The sequence below is a fragment of the Anser anser genome (assembly GCF_964211835.1).
Source record: "Anser anser genome assembly, chromosome: 5".
NCBI classification, from domain to species: Eukaryota; Metazoa; Chordata; class Aves; order Anseriformes; family Anatidae; genus Anser; species Anser anser.
In genome coordinates this window covers 6,714,563-6,730,478 of record NC_139725.1, presented here as the reverse complement: position 1 = coordinate 6,730,478, position 15,916 = coordinate 6,714,563, and the positions used below count along the sequence as shown (strand labels likewise).

At 46.5% G+C, this 15,916-nt stretch overlaps 1 long non-coding RNA gene across 1 annotated transcript; it reads left to right on the top strand.

Annotated features, from left to right (window-relative positions):
* The first annotated feature begins 71 nt into the window (after positions 1-71).
* LOC310900245 lies at positions 72-10,653 on the top strand. The gene is made up of 2 exons (XR_014584951.1): positions 72-4,538; positions 9,333-10,653. It is a non-coding gene; the product is annotated as an uncharacterized lncRNA (long non-coding RNA).
* Positions 10,654-15,916: the final 5,263 nt, after the last annotated feature.

The following is a 15,916-nucleotide window of genomic DNA, read 5'->3' as shown; positions in this document are numbered from 1 at the left end:
CAACGCCAGCGCACCCAGGGAGAGGCAGTGCCGATTGGCTCTGCGTTTGTGGCTGTACTTTGTCACAGTTACAGTCCGTGGTCTGCGTTGCAAAATACCAGCAAAGGGACAATTAGAGCAGGGCAAGGAACAAGGGAAAGGGCAAGGAGCAAGAGCAGGGCAAGGAACCAGCGAAAGGGGGAAAGAAAGATGAATGACAGCTAGCAAGTGTGTCTGGGGGAACAGAAATTACTTCTTACTTTCTTCCTATCCACTAAGTCAAACTTGTATTTAGTGACAAAGCAGCATTACCAACTTGTTTAGTATCTATGGACTTCAGATTGCTACAAAAAAGGAAAAAGAAAAGGAAAAGGAAAAAGAAAAAAAGAGATAGAGACTGAGAGACTAAGTATCATTATTCCTCTACAGGGCCTTGGACAGGAGCATAAATTTTGTGACAGACACTGAAGTCAAATTAAAAGAAAATACAAGTCTTAGAAGTCCAAGGCCATGCCATAAGGTTCAAAACTGCTTATTTAAAATAAAAACATGCCCATATCACGCAGACACATCTTTGTAAGGAGGAAGAAAAACTAATCAAACCTATGGGGAAGGACGGAATGTCAGGAATAACACCACAGTGTGCCAAGCTGTAGACAGTGATACAAAAAGGGCATAATGGATTTGATGTACTCGTTTTTAGAACGCATGTTTTTTATGTAACTTGTAGGAAGACTGAAAGAAAAATACATTCAGTCTCCTGTGCTACTTAATTACTGACTATGGAAGACCAGAGAACAAATACATCACCACTCCTTTAAAATTCTTTGTTAATACCAGCTTTCCGTACCTGATTTCAAAAGCAGAGGAATCAGTACCAAAACATAATTCAGTGCTCCATTACACGGGGTGCCAAAAAAGAGAGAGGCTCAGAGCCACATATAACAGCTCTGTTCCTGAAATACATTACCTACTTGAGTCAGTGTCACACAGAGCCCCTTTCCTCAGTGTGGGAGTGTGGCCATGGGGTTCGACAAGCCCCATGGTTGGTGATAACATTGGACTCGTAACGATGAGGCCATGAGGAGTGTAAAGAGTTTAGAGGGAACCAAGAAGGGTGATTCAGGAGATGCCTTGCTGTCTCAAGTTGCTTGTTCTCCAGCCGTTAAGGCGTGGAAGTTGCTGGGTGTTTGCTGCTGCCGGGCAAAGTTGTGGACCAATGGATAGTGAGTGGTAAAGGACTGCTGTGGGGCGAATGGTATAAGAAGGGAGCCTGTCCTCAATATGGGGAGGCAACAAGGAGAATGAAGTTATGTCTTCAATATGAGAGGTGAAGTTAGGCCCTCAGTAAGAGAGAGATGAAGTTATGTCATCAATAAAGAAGTCGCAGTTACTGATCCTAAAAGAACCCTGCTGTCCGTGTGGTCAGTACGCCACAAATGGCGCCCGAACAGGGACATGAAGAAAAGGAACAGGGACAAGAAGACACTGAACAGGGACACAAACAAAAAAGGAATGAACAGGGACAGGCTAGCAGAACAGGGACCAGGACAGGAACAGGGACACTGATCGCCTCATGAAGATAGGTTCGGCCAAACTCAGCAAACCGCTCAGAGAAGCTCCTACTGAACGTCGCTGAGAGGAAGCTGAAGCTGAGGGAAGCGGACCCGCGCACACAACTGCCCCTCACGGCCCAAAGGTAAGCAATTGTGCACTATGGGGAATCATATGGCCTTAGAAACAAAGAATGTCCTGGTAACCTTCCAGTTTATTCCCTTTATTACGAATCAGACAGTTTACAATCCTGAAACATGGGACCAAATTGGGGTCAAGGTGTGGGACTCTGCTACTAAAAATGACAAGGTTGCGGCGGGATTGCTCAGCACCTGGCGAGCAATCTCTGAGGCCTTAAAGAGCCATGTGGGACCACAATCAGAAACGTGTGGTTTGCCAGACAGTGAGGGATCTGCGGGCTCGTTTACTGATCTGCTTGCTATGCCATCAGCTCCTCCGCTGCTACAGCCAGCACAGGCCTTTGCTGTTATGCCCGCGGTGACCTGGACGTTCCTTTTGATCCAGGCCCTATAGGCCCTGAAAAGGAGCCGGATCTGTTTCCCTTCGATCCGGGAGGAATAGGGTACATAAGGCCTGAAGGCCGAGTTGCTTAACAACTTAAAGCGAGACATATGGTTCCCACGACTAGCCCTGGAACTCTCCGGTGTTGGTAATCAAGAAAAGGAATGGAAAGTGGAGACTGTTACATGATCTGAGAAAAACTAATGAAGTCATGGAAGATATGTGAGCACTTCAACTGGGATTGCCATCTCCAATTATGCTCCCCCAGTCATGGACATTAATAGTAATAGACTTAAAGGACAGTTTTTTATGCTACACATTTGCCAGAATTCAGAAAACTTCACTATGTTTATGTTTCAATTGATACCTTTTCTGATTGTATTTTTGCATCTGTTCATGCAGGAGAAAAGGCAAAGGTTGCGTGTAAACATTTTCTGTCAGCTTTTGTGAAAATTAGAAATCCCCATTAGAAATCCCCAAAACGATTAAAACAGGTAATGGGCCAGGACATGTGGCCCCCGCAACCCACTTTTTTTCAACATTGGGTCATTCAACATTTGACGGGTGTACCTTATATGACAAGTTATGATTGGTTGCAATACTTCAGTGGCTTCCCTGAGTCATTCACAGTGACCCAAGCCTGAGCCCAGGACCATACCACAGCTGCTCTCCCCATGTGTGTTTTTTTTTAATTTTATTTGTAGTTTTAGTTTTATTGTGTGTTCAAAATTACAATACAATCAAAAACACACCTGTAGATAACAGCATCTGGTTTTCTACAATGCAGCACCAGTGGCTGTTTCTGATCTGAAAATAACTCTTCTCAGAACAGTGAAAAAAGATTTAGAACAAGTAACAATTACTTTAGGAGCATGAGCTCAGGTGGGGAGCTACTACCTATCAGAGCTTCCAGCTGATTCTAATACTTTCTTCTCTCTAATTAGAGCCTCTGTTACCAGCCTTCCCTTTCCTTTCAGCAGTCAGTCAAGCTGGTGAGGTTCTATCACCATGATACCACTATTGGATGCAGCGTTTTGTGTGGAGCTCATCAGCCTGCTATATATAGAAGCAAGCTCCATCAGACTTACTTTGTTCATTAGGTATATTTTATTGTGGTTATTTTAGAGAGGATGGGTCTAGCTTAAGTGGTGTCTTTAGATGGTTTGTTTAAGATGGTTAAGCTTTAAGAAGGAATGAAGTCCTGAATTGTTGTCTTATGCTGCTGGAGTACACTTAAGAAAATTAAACAGTGACATTATGTGCTTAGAATATGAATATGTCCAGAGGAGTGGATGTCTTCTAGCTTTATAGGTTCCTGTTTTGTTGTTGTTGTTGTTGTTTTGTGGCAATCTACTTGCTGAAAGGAGTGGAAACAATTGTGATAGTCTTGAAAGAAGCCAAAAAGAAAAGATTTGCTGGCAGTTATGTTAATCTCTATGTATTTCAGGTGGTGCAGCAGCTACTATTTTGTTTTAATGGAATTTGGACAGGCAACCTCTGAAAAATAGAAATGGGACTTATAGCTATCATAGTTGAGGCTGTAGCATACTTTGAGTGCCTTGGCAATAGAGAAATGTTAGTAACACATCACTTAATGGTGGCTGGAAAGGATTTGTGTTCCTAGAATGCAGGGGACTAGGAAGATGTCCACAATTACGATTTGATAACGGAGGGAGGTCCTGTTTGTTTATGTTGACTTATGGGCGTTTATTGTTGTTTGCATTGTGGTACTTGTAGACCTTAAAACGTATTCAGGCTTAAGAACATTGCAAAAGATAGTCTTTACTGCAGGACTTAATTCAATGTAGCAGAGACGGGGCGTGTTCTTCTGGAGAATGCTATGTGTTTTTTATGCTTCTGTCTCAAGTGAATGAACAGTTGTACAATATTGTAGCTTGTGAAGTTCTACGGTAGTTAGTGTTTCATGTAAATGCTAACCTGCAGTAAAAGGAAGAAAATCCATTTTGCGCTGCAGTTTGACTATTTCATTCTTTCTACTGTGTGGACCCCATTACAAGATCTTTGTCAGGCAGGACAAATTTCTAATGTGCAATAACCTTCCATTGGGGAAGACTATAAATGTCCTATGTCCTGAAAGGTTGTTGTCCAAATTCTGTTTAGAATAAACAAAACAGTTGAAATATTAGTATCTAAGTAGCTTTTTAGTTGATTTGCTTCCAATGTAAAGAGTGATGATCATGGTGACCATTCTGCAAGAGCAACAAAATTTTTTGTTTCTCTTGATGCGTGAAATGCATGCAAAATTGTTTGAAAAGTGCAAGTTGATTAGTAAAAGAAAGCTTGTAGTAATTGTAGTGAAATCAGAAAAGGAACTAAGGAAGAGCATTGAAAAGAATACATATAATTGTATGTAATTACTTGATATATATTTCAAACAGAGGAAGAAAGGAAAAGGAGCATGCTAAATGGTGTTGGCGTGGCAGTTACGCTAAGATGATTTCTTCCAAATGACTGACCTTGGTGTGAGTTTTGAATTTAAAAATAATAATAATAATAATGTCAGTTGTTTCTAGCTGCTTTTGAAAATGGTTATAACTCTTCTTCACTGTGATTAGTCAAAATGCTCTACCCTGTCCTTCACATACATTTGCACGTTTGACAAAGTTTACTTTCTTTTCTGGTAATACTCCGCAAGCCAATTATGTAGAATACAAGTTCAACAGAACTCGGAATATATACTTCTAATTCTGCATCAACAATGAAAATTTAAATTTCATTAACGTGTAAAATTCAGACTAACTTCAGAGATCTGACAAAAAGAAATCCTAAATGACACACAAATTAAAAGATTGGATTTGTCAGGTTTATATACTTATGACCTAACCTATCCTTTTATGTTGCTCATCAAGTGTTCTTTGTGGAGTTTTTTACTCAGACTTCTGAAATCTGTCCATAGTAACTTACTGTTTGTGGAAGGAACAGAAATTGGAGCTATCAGTGAATTTGAACCGAGGCTACTGCAGTCAATCAAATTGGATATTAGGAAAAAGTTCTTCACTGAGAGGGTGGTCAGGCACTGGACCAGGCTTCTGAGGCACCAAGCCTGCCAGAAGTAAAGAATCATTTGGACAGTGCTCTGAGACACATGGTTTGATTTTTTTTGGGTGGCTCTATGTAGAACTAGGAGTTGGACGTGATGATCCTTGTGGGTCCCTTCCAACTAGGGATATTCTGTGATTCTGTGAAACTTGAAACATCAATACTCAAGTAAAAAGCTTTGAGCCATATGATGCTGCAGCTGTTTAAACATGCAAGTGCTCTAAAACTGAGCTGCTCAGTGAAATGAGTTTTTGACATAACAAGTTTGATATCTTTGAATGAATTACAGCCTAGTTTAAAGTAAGGATATGTGTATCACAGAGGAAAGCGGAAGCAGTCTGTGAGCAGGGTTCCTGGTGTGAATTCAAATGCTCTGATTTCTGTACAAGAAATCACAGACTGTGCTAAATCATTAGAAAATTGAAGGTCATATCCTATCCATCACTTCAATCTGTTTCCCATGGGAAGTAAAGTTTAGAGATGGAATAATTTATTCTATTATATAATCACTTTTTCTACTGCAGTAGTTCACAGAATCACAGAATCGTCTAGGTTGGAAGAGACCTCCAAGATCATCTAGTCCAACCTCTGTCCTAACACTAACAAGTCCTCCACTAAACCATATCACTAAGGGCTACATCTAAACGTCTTTTAAAGGCCTCCAGGGATGGCGACTCAGCCACCTCCCTGGGCAGCCCTTTCCAATGCCTAACAACCCTTTCAGTAAAGGAGTTCTTCCTAATATCCAACCTAAACCTCCCCTGGTGCAACTTTAGCCCATTCCCCCTCATCCTGTCACCAGGCACGTGGGAGAATAGACCAACCCCACCTTGCTACAGCCTCCTTTAAGGTTCCTGTAGAGAGCGATGACCTCCTTTAAGGTACCTATAGAGAGCGATGAGGTCTCCCCTGAGCCTCCTCTTCTCCAGGCTGAACAACCCCAGCTCCCTCAGCCGCTCCTCGTAAGACTTGTTCTCCAGACCCCTCACCAGCTTCGTTGCCCTTCTCTGGACTCAATCGAGCACCTCGATGTCCTTCTTGTAGCGAGGGGCCCAAAACTGAACACAGTACTCGAGGTGTGGCCTCACCAGAGCTGAGTACAGGGGGACAATCACCTCCCTAGACCTGCTGGCCACGCTGCTTCTTATACAGGCCAGGATGCTGTTGGCCTTCTTGGCCACCTGAGCACACTGCTGGCTCAGATTCAGCCGACTATCAACCAATATTCCCAGGTCCTTCTCCGCCAGGCAGCTTTCCAGCCACTCATCTCCCAGCCTGTAGCGCTGCTTGGGGTGGTTGTGCCCCAGATGCAGGACCCGGCACTTGGCCTTGTTGAACTTCATGCAGTTGACCTCAGCCCATCGCTCCAGCCTATCCAGATCCTCCTGCAGAGCCTTCCTTCCCTCGAGCAGATCAACACACGCACCTAACTTGGTGTCATCTGCAAACTTACTGAGGGTGCACTTGATTCCCTCATCCAGGTCATCGATGAAGATATTGAAGAGGACTGGCCCCAGCACTGAGCCCTGGGGGACTCCACTAGTGACTGGCCTCCAACTGGATTTGGCTCCATTCACCACAACTCTTTGGGCCCAGCCATCCAGCCAGTTTTTAACCCAGCAAAGCGTACGCCAGTCCAAGCCACGAGCAGCCAGTTTCTTGAGGAGAATGCTGTGGGAAACGGTGTCAAAAGCCTTACTGAAGTCAAGGTAGACCACATCCACAGCCTTTCCCTCATCCACCAAGCGTGTCACTTGATCATAGAAGGAGATCAGGTTTGTCAAGCAGGACCTACCTTTCATAAACCCATGCTGACTGGGCCTGATCGCCTGCTTGCCCTGCAAGTGCCGCGTGATGACACTCAAGATAATCTGCTCCATGAGCTTCCCTGGCACTGAGGTCAAACTAACAGGCCTATAGTTCCCCAGGTCTACCCTCCGGCCCTTCTTGTAGATGGGCGTCACGTTTGCTAGCCGCCAGTTGACTGGAACCTGTTCATGCAAATGTTTTCCTTTTTGGGCTTAGGGTTAGTGCAGGAAGATCATGTGACTGGTGACAAGCAAATGAGTGTACTGGTATGACTGGGGTGAGGTGGGGGATTTGGACATTCTGAGAAGTTGAGTGATTTTTCTTTTTCTCCTGGCATCATCTGCTCAGCAAATCATGTTTTTAAGGTGGTCAAGAAAATGAAAATGCACAGTATTAATACCCATAGATGGCGAAATCTGAATGTAGATGACTTTTCTAAGTATGCATCTTGGTGTGAGCACCATCAGAAGATGTCACTGAGGACCATAGATGGCTATTTTTACTGGAACACTTGTAATTTACAATGCTCTTCTGTGCCTCTGAACTGTTTTTAATACAGAAAAAAAGTCTCGGACTTGTACTAAAGTTATATTCTGAAAGATATATTTACATTCTGTTCTGAGGCTTTATCAAACCTGACTCTAGACAGCACTGTAGCAGCAGCAGTGTAGAGTTCAAAATACTGGTGAACTTTTTAGCTGTCTTATGCTGAGCTACCACTGCTGCAGATTCACAGAATGTTTTGGGTTGGAAGGGACCTAAAAGGTGAGGTAATTCCAACCCCCCTGCCATGGGCAGGAACACCTCCCACCAGATCAGGATCCTCAAAGCCTCATCCAACCTGGCCTTGAACACTTTGAGGGATGGGGCATCCACAGCTTCTGGGAAACCTGTTCCAGTACCTCAGTGCCCTCTGAGTAAAGAACTTCTTCCTGATGTGTAATCTAAACCTACTCTCTTCTGGTTTAAAGCTATCCCCCCTTGTCATACAACTGTTCTCCCTGGGGAGTTCACAGAATCACAGAATCATCTAGGTTGGAAGAGACCTCCAAGATCACCTAGTCCAACCCCTGACCTAACACCAACAAGTCCTCCACTAAACCATATCACTAAGGGCTACATCTAAACGTCTTTTAAAGACCTCCAGGGATGGCAACTCAACCACTTCCCTGGGCAGCCCATTCCAATGCCTAACAACCCTTTCAGTAAAGAAGTTCTTCCTAATATCCAACCTAAACCTCCCCTGGCGCAACTTTAGCCCATTCCCCCTCGTCCTGTCACCAGGCACGTGGGAGAATAGACCAACCCCACCTCGCTACAGCCTCCTTTAATGTAGCTGTAGAGAGCGATAAGGTCTCCCCTGAGCCTCCTCTTCTCCAGGCTGAACAAGCCCAGCTCCCTCAGCCACTCCTCGTAAGACTTGTTCTCCAGACCCCTCACCAGCTTCGTTGCCCTTCTCTAGACTCAATCGAGCACCTCAATGTCAAGCAAGACACTGCTGAGACCAGAGGAATCCAATGCCAGTCACTGAATGCCCAGGCTTTCTCAAGGTACCTGAGCAAGGTCTCAGCATCCTGCATCTAGCCAAGGACACCTATCATTCATTTCACCAACCCAAAGGCATGTCCTTGCATGGAGCATCTCTTCACTACTATATGGGGCTTTCAGATAACGCATACTTACTGTGGGAAAGATTTGCATCCTGCTCACAGCTTGGAAGGACACCTCCGAGAAATAGCCAAGTGTCTTAATGATGGTAGCTCATCAAGTGAAAATTAACTCATTCCCCAGCCTCACAATTTGCATTGCCCACGGCCCTGGCCAGTTGCTCTCAGCCCTTCTGCACTACAGAAGGAAATGGGCACATGGCTGGAGAGATACACCTCTGCTCTACCGGAGCTCTGGAGCTCTTTCCTGGATGGGAGAAGGCCTGCTCAGAGGAAGGTGTCTGCATTGAAGGGAAAATCATGGAGTTTTCCAATTAATTGTCCCTCTGTTAAGATTTCTGTTTTTACTTTTCTCTCATTCCCTCTTCATAGTCCTGATGCCTGGAGGTTTTCCTCAGGTAGCTGTTTCCCTTTATCATGCCTTATTCCTGTCTCTGCTCACAGCCCCAACCCAGTCTATGTGCAGTAAACTTTGCCCTTCAGAAACCTGCCTGTTTGCAGGGCACAGCCTAGGTGCATGTGCATCTTCACAGGTGGAAAAAGACCTGTCAGAAAGCCCTGGTGGATTCAGAGAAGTTGATGCTGGTGTTTTCTGTAGATAGAGGAAAGGCTGAAGACACTTTTGGAGGCTGCTCACAAACATACTGATGATCAAATGTACAGGTCAGGAGTCTCAGAGACCTGCTCAAACTTGACATCTCCTTTTCCATTTCTCGCCCCATCTCTTCCCCCTCCCCTAAGACGTGGAAACTGAAAACAACTCAGGAAGTTCCTGCTTTGACCTTCCTCATGAAAAACTACCCCTGCCACTGCCCTGGCAACGATCTGGAGCCACGAGCAGCCCTGCCCCACGCAGCGCTCTCCTGACAGCAGAAGGACCCTGCCCTGCTGGAGGTGGTTCCTTCCACCTGCAACTTCTCCCCTGCTGTGGTTTAACCCAACAGGCAGCTGAGCACCAGGCTGTCATCACTCACTCCCATCACCCCACCTGCCATGGGATGAGGGAAAGAATCAACAAAATAAAGGGTAAAAACCTCATGAGTGGAGATAGGGAGTTTAATAGAGATAAAGAGAGTTTGATAGAACAGAAGACAAAGGGAAAATAATAATAATGATGATGATGATAAAATAATACACAAAGCAAGTTATCTACAATGCAATTGCTCACCACCTGCTGTTCAAAGCCGAGCCAGACCATGAGCAGCAGCAGCCCCGTCAACTGCAGCCAACTTCCCCAGTATCGCTGTTCAGCATCACACAGTGGAATATCCCTCTGGCCAGCTTGGGCCAGCTCTCCTGGATCTGTCCCTTCCCAGCTTCTTGTGCAGCCCCAGCTTCCTCGCTGCCAGGAAAGCATAAGAAGCTGAAACGTGCTTGGCTCAGCCTAACCACTGCTCTGCAATAACTGAAATATTGGTGTTTTATCACCACTGTTCTCATCCTAAGTCCAGAACACAGCAGCACCATTTCCTCAGCAATAAAGAAATAAGCAGTGCCTCCAGCCTGATCTGCTGTGGGATGTGCCACATCCAGGAGACCCCTCCAGGTTACTTGTGTTTTGCCCTGCAGCCAGAGGCTTCCCATATTAATGGCTGTGAGAATTACTCTTTCAGTGAGCTCAGCATCCTCCTACTCAACATAGCCTGTAATATTTCTCTCCCATCTCTCCGCTCTTCTGGTCTCCTGCAGGCAGTGCCCCCAGCCCTGCTGTGCTGTGCAGAGGAGCTGCTCCTGGGCAGAGCTGTCTCTCTGCAGCGCTGCCCGGTTGACAGGAGCTCCCCTTGGGCCCAGGAGCCCGGCCCAGCTCAGCAGCAGAGGCCCAGCCCAAGGCCTCCTTTGCTCTGCCCCCCACCAGGCTCCCTGCAGATATCCCTCAGGCTCCAGGGGAACCTGCTGGAAAACAGCCTGAAGGAATCCCTGGTGTTCCCTCCCACAGCTGGGCATATTGACTTCTTGACTCTTTTCTCATAATGGAAATAGAATTAGCTGTAACTTTCACATTGTCTTCTCCCAAAATTAGTTGGGATAGTAATGTGTGGGAAAGGAATCTGCAGGTGGCTTTGCGCTGTTTCACACATCCCTGAATTAGAGATAATGAAGAAATAAGCATTAGAAAAAAAACTTGAGCAAGGTCAAGATAAATTAACTTGGCTACAATTTTAAAGATGAGCTTTGTGCAGTGGCCAGTTGCTGGCTGGACTGAGGCGCGTGTCTGAGGGTCTGTAACCAATGGTATGACCAATTCGGGCGTGTGGACAGCATATGGGGTTACAGGGAAAGTATATGTAGTGGAGAAAAAAGGGCAATAAAGGCCTTCTGTTCAAGAGCCATCAGGAGTCCATGTCTTTCGTCCCTTCAAATGGTGACCCTGACGTGATCGGAAAGAGAGCAACGCTGAGAGAAGCATCTGAAGGGACCCCAGCCAAATGACTCAAGCTGGTGGCGGGACCGCAGCTTTAATCCTGGGACATCACCTTGAGAAGCAGGTGAGAGGCAGGGGCATTAACTATGGGATCTAATCTATCAGCCGAGGAGGAGGCGATAGCTAAGCTGTTGAATCAACTCCTGGTAAAGAGAGGAGTGAAATATGACCCACATAAAGTGAAATGATTGCTAAAGTTCTTACAAAAGAACGGGGCCCTGATAACAGCTTCGGCGGAGTTTGATGTGAAAACTTAGGAAAATGCTGGGACAACTATATGGGACGCTGCCTCACGAGGAGATGCAACAGCTGCTGAGGTGGCAACGACCTGACACTTAATAACTGAGACGCTGAGGTCTTGGCAAGTGGAAAAAGGGGAACCGACAGCGGCCGCTCAGGCTACGCAGGCGCGTGAAATAAAAAGCAGTGAATGGGTACCGCCAGAGGAATAAACCTGACAGACTTGGGAACAGAGGCAGAGACAGTGTCTCAGCGGCCATCAGCGCTGCTGTTGCCACTGCCCACAGGACCAGCGGCACCGCCCACAGGGGGTCCCTTTGACCCCCGAGATTGTTGGAAACAACTTCAGAGAGAAGCAATAAAGGAGGTGGGGGGGCGTACAGCTCGCTTTTCCAGTCCAAGTTCAGGATTGTGGGCAAAATGCCTGGAACCCCTTCCAGTGGGACCTTATTAAAGAACTATGTAAGACGGTGACTACTTACAGGTTATCAGTCCTGTATACGCAGTCCCTGCTGGAGAATGTCATGACGGGACAGCTTTTAACCCCCTTTGACATACGACAAATGGCGGCGATATTATCTCCGACACAAAAATTATTATGGGAACAGAAATGGAGAGATTTGTGCGAACACACAGCGCTCCAAAATTTAGAAAGACAGCTGGGGGATCCGCTTTTCGGAGCCGGTATACCTCAACTGATGGGTACGGACCCGATGGCAGATCCATGCCTTCAGGCGCGTCTAGATCCAGGCATCCTCCGGCTGACCACGACCCTAGCCCTCCGGGCAATGTTAAGGATTCCAGAGACGGGGAAGCAAGGGGCATCTGAACCATACATGCAGTTTATTGACCAGCTTTGTGATGTGCTAGATAAGCAGATTGACAATCGGGAAGCAAGAGACGCCTTGCTACAAAGGCTGGTGGTAGAAAACGCAGGTACCGACTGTAAAAAGGTGCTCCAGGCTCTGCCCGTGAATGCAACAACAGTTCAGATGATAGAGGCGTGTAACCGAGTGGGCTCTACGGAACACCACACCGAATCGCTGCTTTTGCAACAGCACTGCCATCAGTCAGGACCCTAAGGGTCAGAAAAAACGCTGTCGGTGTGGAGACCCGAGCCCCCTGGGCTCCGCATTCCCCCGGCGGGGGCGGGGAGGCGGCTCGCCCCCGGGCCCGCCCATTTTGTGTCGCGGGTGTGGGAGGGGACGCCCCAGGGCGAGCCAGGGCCGCTCTCAACGCGGCGGTGAAAGGCTGCCTCAGCCGCCCCGGCGGGGAAACGGGAGGAGGAGCGACGACACGAGCACCCCCGCCTCCCGGTCAAAGGGGGAACCTCCCCCAAGGGAGGGCTCCAAACGCAATGCTAACGCAGGGTCCGGCGCCACCTGCGGCCCCGCTGACGCGGTTACCGCCGCGGACACCCTCTCAGCCAGAACCAGGGGGAGTGCCGGGGCGGATGTCTCCGCAGTGACAGACGCCACCTTGTGGGGTGCTCACGCTCCTAAAATTCCGTTGAACGTCAAAGGACCGATTGGGAATGACTGTAGTGCATCGCTGCTAGGACGATCCTGTACGACTTTGACCGGATTGTTTGTTTTGCCGGGGATAATTGATGCCGACTATACTGGACAAATCCAAGCTATGGCTCGGACACCGTCTCCACCATTGTCAATACCAAAGGGAACTAGAATTGCTCAATCGATTCTTTTCCGAGCAGTAGTACCGAAGGCTGTGGATGCTGTCAGGGGAGCAGCAGGATTCGGGTCAACCAGGTTCCCCGAGGTGTTTTGGGCGGGTTAAACTAGCCGCCATGTCCAGGCCCACTTCTGTGTCGCTTTCGCAGCGCTAGGCATCCCAAAGGAAATAAAAACCGACAATCGCCCCGTCTATGGTAGTCACTCCCTTCAAACCTTTTTTCTGACTTGGGGTATCCAACACACCACAGGCATTCCTCATTCCCTCACGGGTCAAGCCATTGTTAAGCACACACATCGCACCTTGAAAACAGTGCTAAATAAACAAAAAGGGAGAGAGGCCCAGGAAACACCACAGAACAGGTTGGGAAAGGCACTTTACGTAATGAATTACCTATCATTATCCTTTCTTCATGAAGAGGTACCGCCCATAGTAAAACATTACAAAAGTATGAATTCCGCACTGTTGGAGGTGCCACAGTCAGAGCAGGCCTTAGTGATGGTAAAAAATTTAAATACAGGTCTTTGGGAGGGACCCCATCCTCTAATAACTTGAGGTCGAGGGTATGCTTGTGTCTCCACAGGTCACGGACCAAGATAGGTACCAGCGAGGGGGGTAAGGCCATGGTTCGCCTCCTCCCCACAATCGCCGCTGTCATCAGTTATTGTCAGCCCTGAGTCTCCATCCAACCACACCGCAACATCTGGGTCACCCTCACCAACATGACAGGACAAGAAACGATGTGCCTGTCCCTGGCTAGTGCTAATGACCCGTTCACGACATGTTTGGTGGGGATCCCGGCAGATAGCAAAGACTGGACTGTTTACTTACCACAAGCGTCCCTAGAGCCACAGGAATTAGATATCCTGGGAATTGTAACAACAGCATGTGTAAGGTTCAGTTACACGGGCAAAAACCAAACCATGAAACAAATCGTCAATGCCACACTCACTCCTTATCACAATGCGTTTCTTTGGTGTAATTATACAAAACTATAATAGAATCATTCCTTGCGCCGGGAGCCGCTCTGCTCAGCTGTGGGATCGACTGTGGAGCAGACGCCCCTAGGTGCACCCCCAGCATTTTCCTTGGAGGCGCCCCCACTCTCAGCCGCTCACTGTGGGAGTAGACAAAGACCTCCTGAAGCCACGGACAAATTATTTTAAGTGATAGTTTCTTGTAGTATAAATGAGAAGTGCAAGAGGCCTCTTTCCGTGATTGTGTGGTTGTGCTGTGGGAGTGAGACGCAGCATCTCTGAGAAGCAACGCCCCTAGCACTTAGTGGCTTGTTGACTGATGTAGATTCTAGTAGGCACGCTACTTTACAATCATAATTCTTCTTGTGATTTTCACTGTGTTGCTTGCTTATAGCAATGTCTGTGGTGCTTAGAAAAATCTATAGAAAGCGTTTGGTTGGTTGAAAATAAAAAAGGGGGAATTGTGGGAAAGGAATTCTCAGGTGGCTTTGCGCTGTTTTACACGTCTCTGAATTAGAGATAATGAAGAAATAAGCAATAGAAACAAAAACTTGAGCAAGGTCGAGATACATTAACTTGGCTGCAGTGCTAAAGATGAGCTCGAATGGTTTGTACCTGGCATCCAGCCTTGAGACAAAGTGTAACATGACAGGAGCAAGTGGAGAAGAAACATCATCCCAATAGGCATCTCAGGCATCTAAGTAGGTTTAACTTCAACCTGAGGACGTAGAGACATAGAGATGACATGTTAGGCAAAACAAGACACACTTAACCCAGAACATATTCTGCAGTGTCTGTCAGCAAAAACAGTCCTGCGTGTAGAATCATAGAATCATAGAGTATACCAAGTTGGAAGGGACCCATAAGGATCATCGAGTCCAAGTCCTGGCTCCACACAGGTCTACCCAAAAATTCAGACTGTATGACTAAGAGCACAGTCCAAATGCTTCTTAAATTCCGACAGTCTTGGTGCTGTGACTTGGGCTTTTGCTAGGCCTAAGCATGTGCCAGTTGCTGTGTTGTAGGTACCACCACCTCTCTGGTCCAGATGTGGGTTTTCTGCAAGAGCAGATGGTCATGGTTAAAGAAACTCAGTTAAGAGTGAAAATGTTGACGTTCTCACCCAAAGCAACAGACTGAACAATTGTGTTGGAAAATAACCACAGGGCTACACCGCAGTTGTCAGCTTCTGCATTAGAAGAGCACTTAATACTGCAGCACACTGTGTGTGGCAGACTCATTTTATTTCCTTCTGGTCCATGGTGTGAAGTTTGAGAGCACTTTTTGGAAGGGCCTGCTGAATGCGACATGGCGTGATGTGGGTGCCCATCCAGGGAAAGGAACTGCTTTCATGATTGAACTAACGAGTTGTTCTGCTGATTCCTGAGTTTACTCAGACTTAAAAGAAGTAAATGTAGTTACATTAAACAAAGCTTTTTCCTTCCCACAAATGCTCTGGTCCCTTTTGATGCTTCTGAGAGACAACAGCAAGCTTATGAATAACAAGTACAATCTATTTTTATGTTTTTTGACTTGTGGCAGGAGGTTGGCAGGAGAAACATTATGGACAGGTGCAGCACGTTAACGGGATCAGAGGAAGAGGTTACAAGGGTGTTTGAAATGCGTTCTTTGAATGTAAGTCTCTATGTTAGGTTGTCAAAAGGGTAAAACTGTCAAGACTTTGGTGTTGCCAGTTACAGGTCAAGATCATTTTGACAAAAAGTGGCCATGTTTGATCTGAAGCTTTGACAAAGCAGAGGAAAGAGATAAAGGGGTTTGAATTCAGTTCTTTGCTACTCCAAAGGCTTTTTCTATTTAACCACCATAAGCTGTGTAACCTCTCAGTGTCTTGCGACATGGTTCAGCAGCCCATTGGGATTCAGTGTTTTCCTGCTGGCCAGGAGTGACAGCGTGTTCAGTTGTACTGGTCAGCTATCTGCCTGTCTGTTTTTTGAGAGCATAATCACATATTTAAAGTAGTTTCTGTGTCTGGC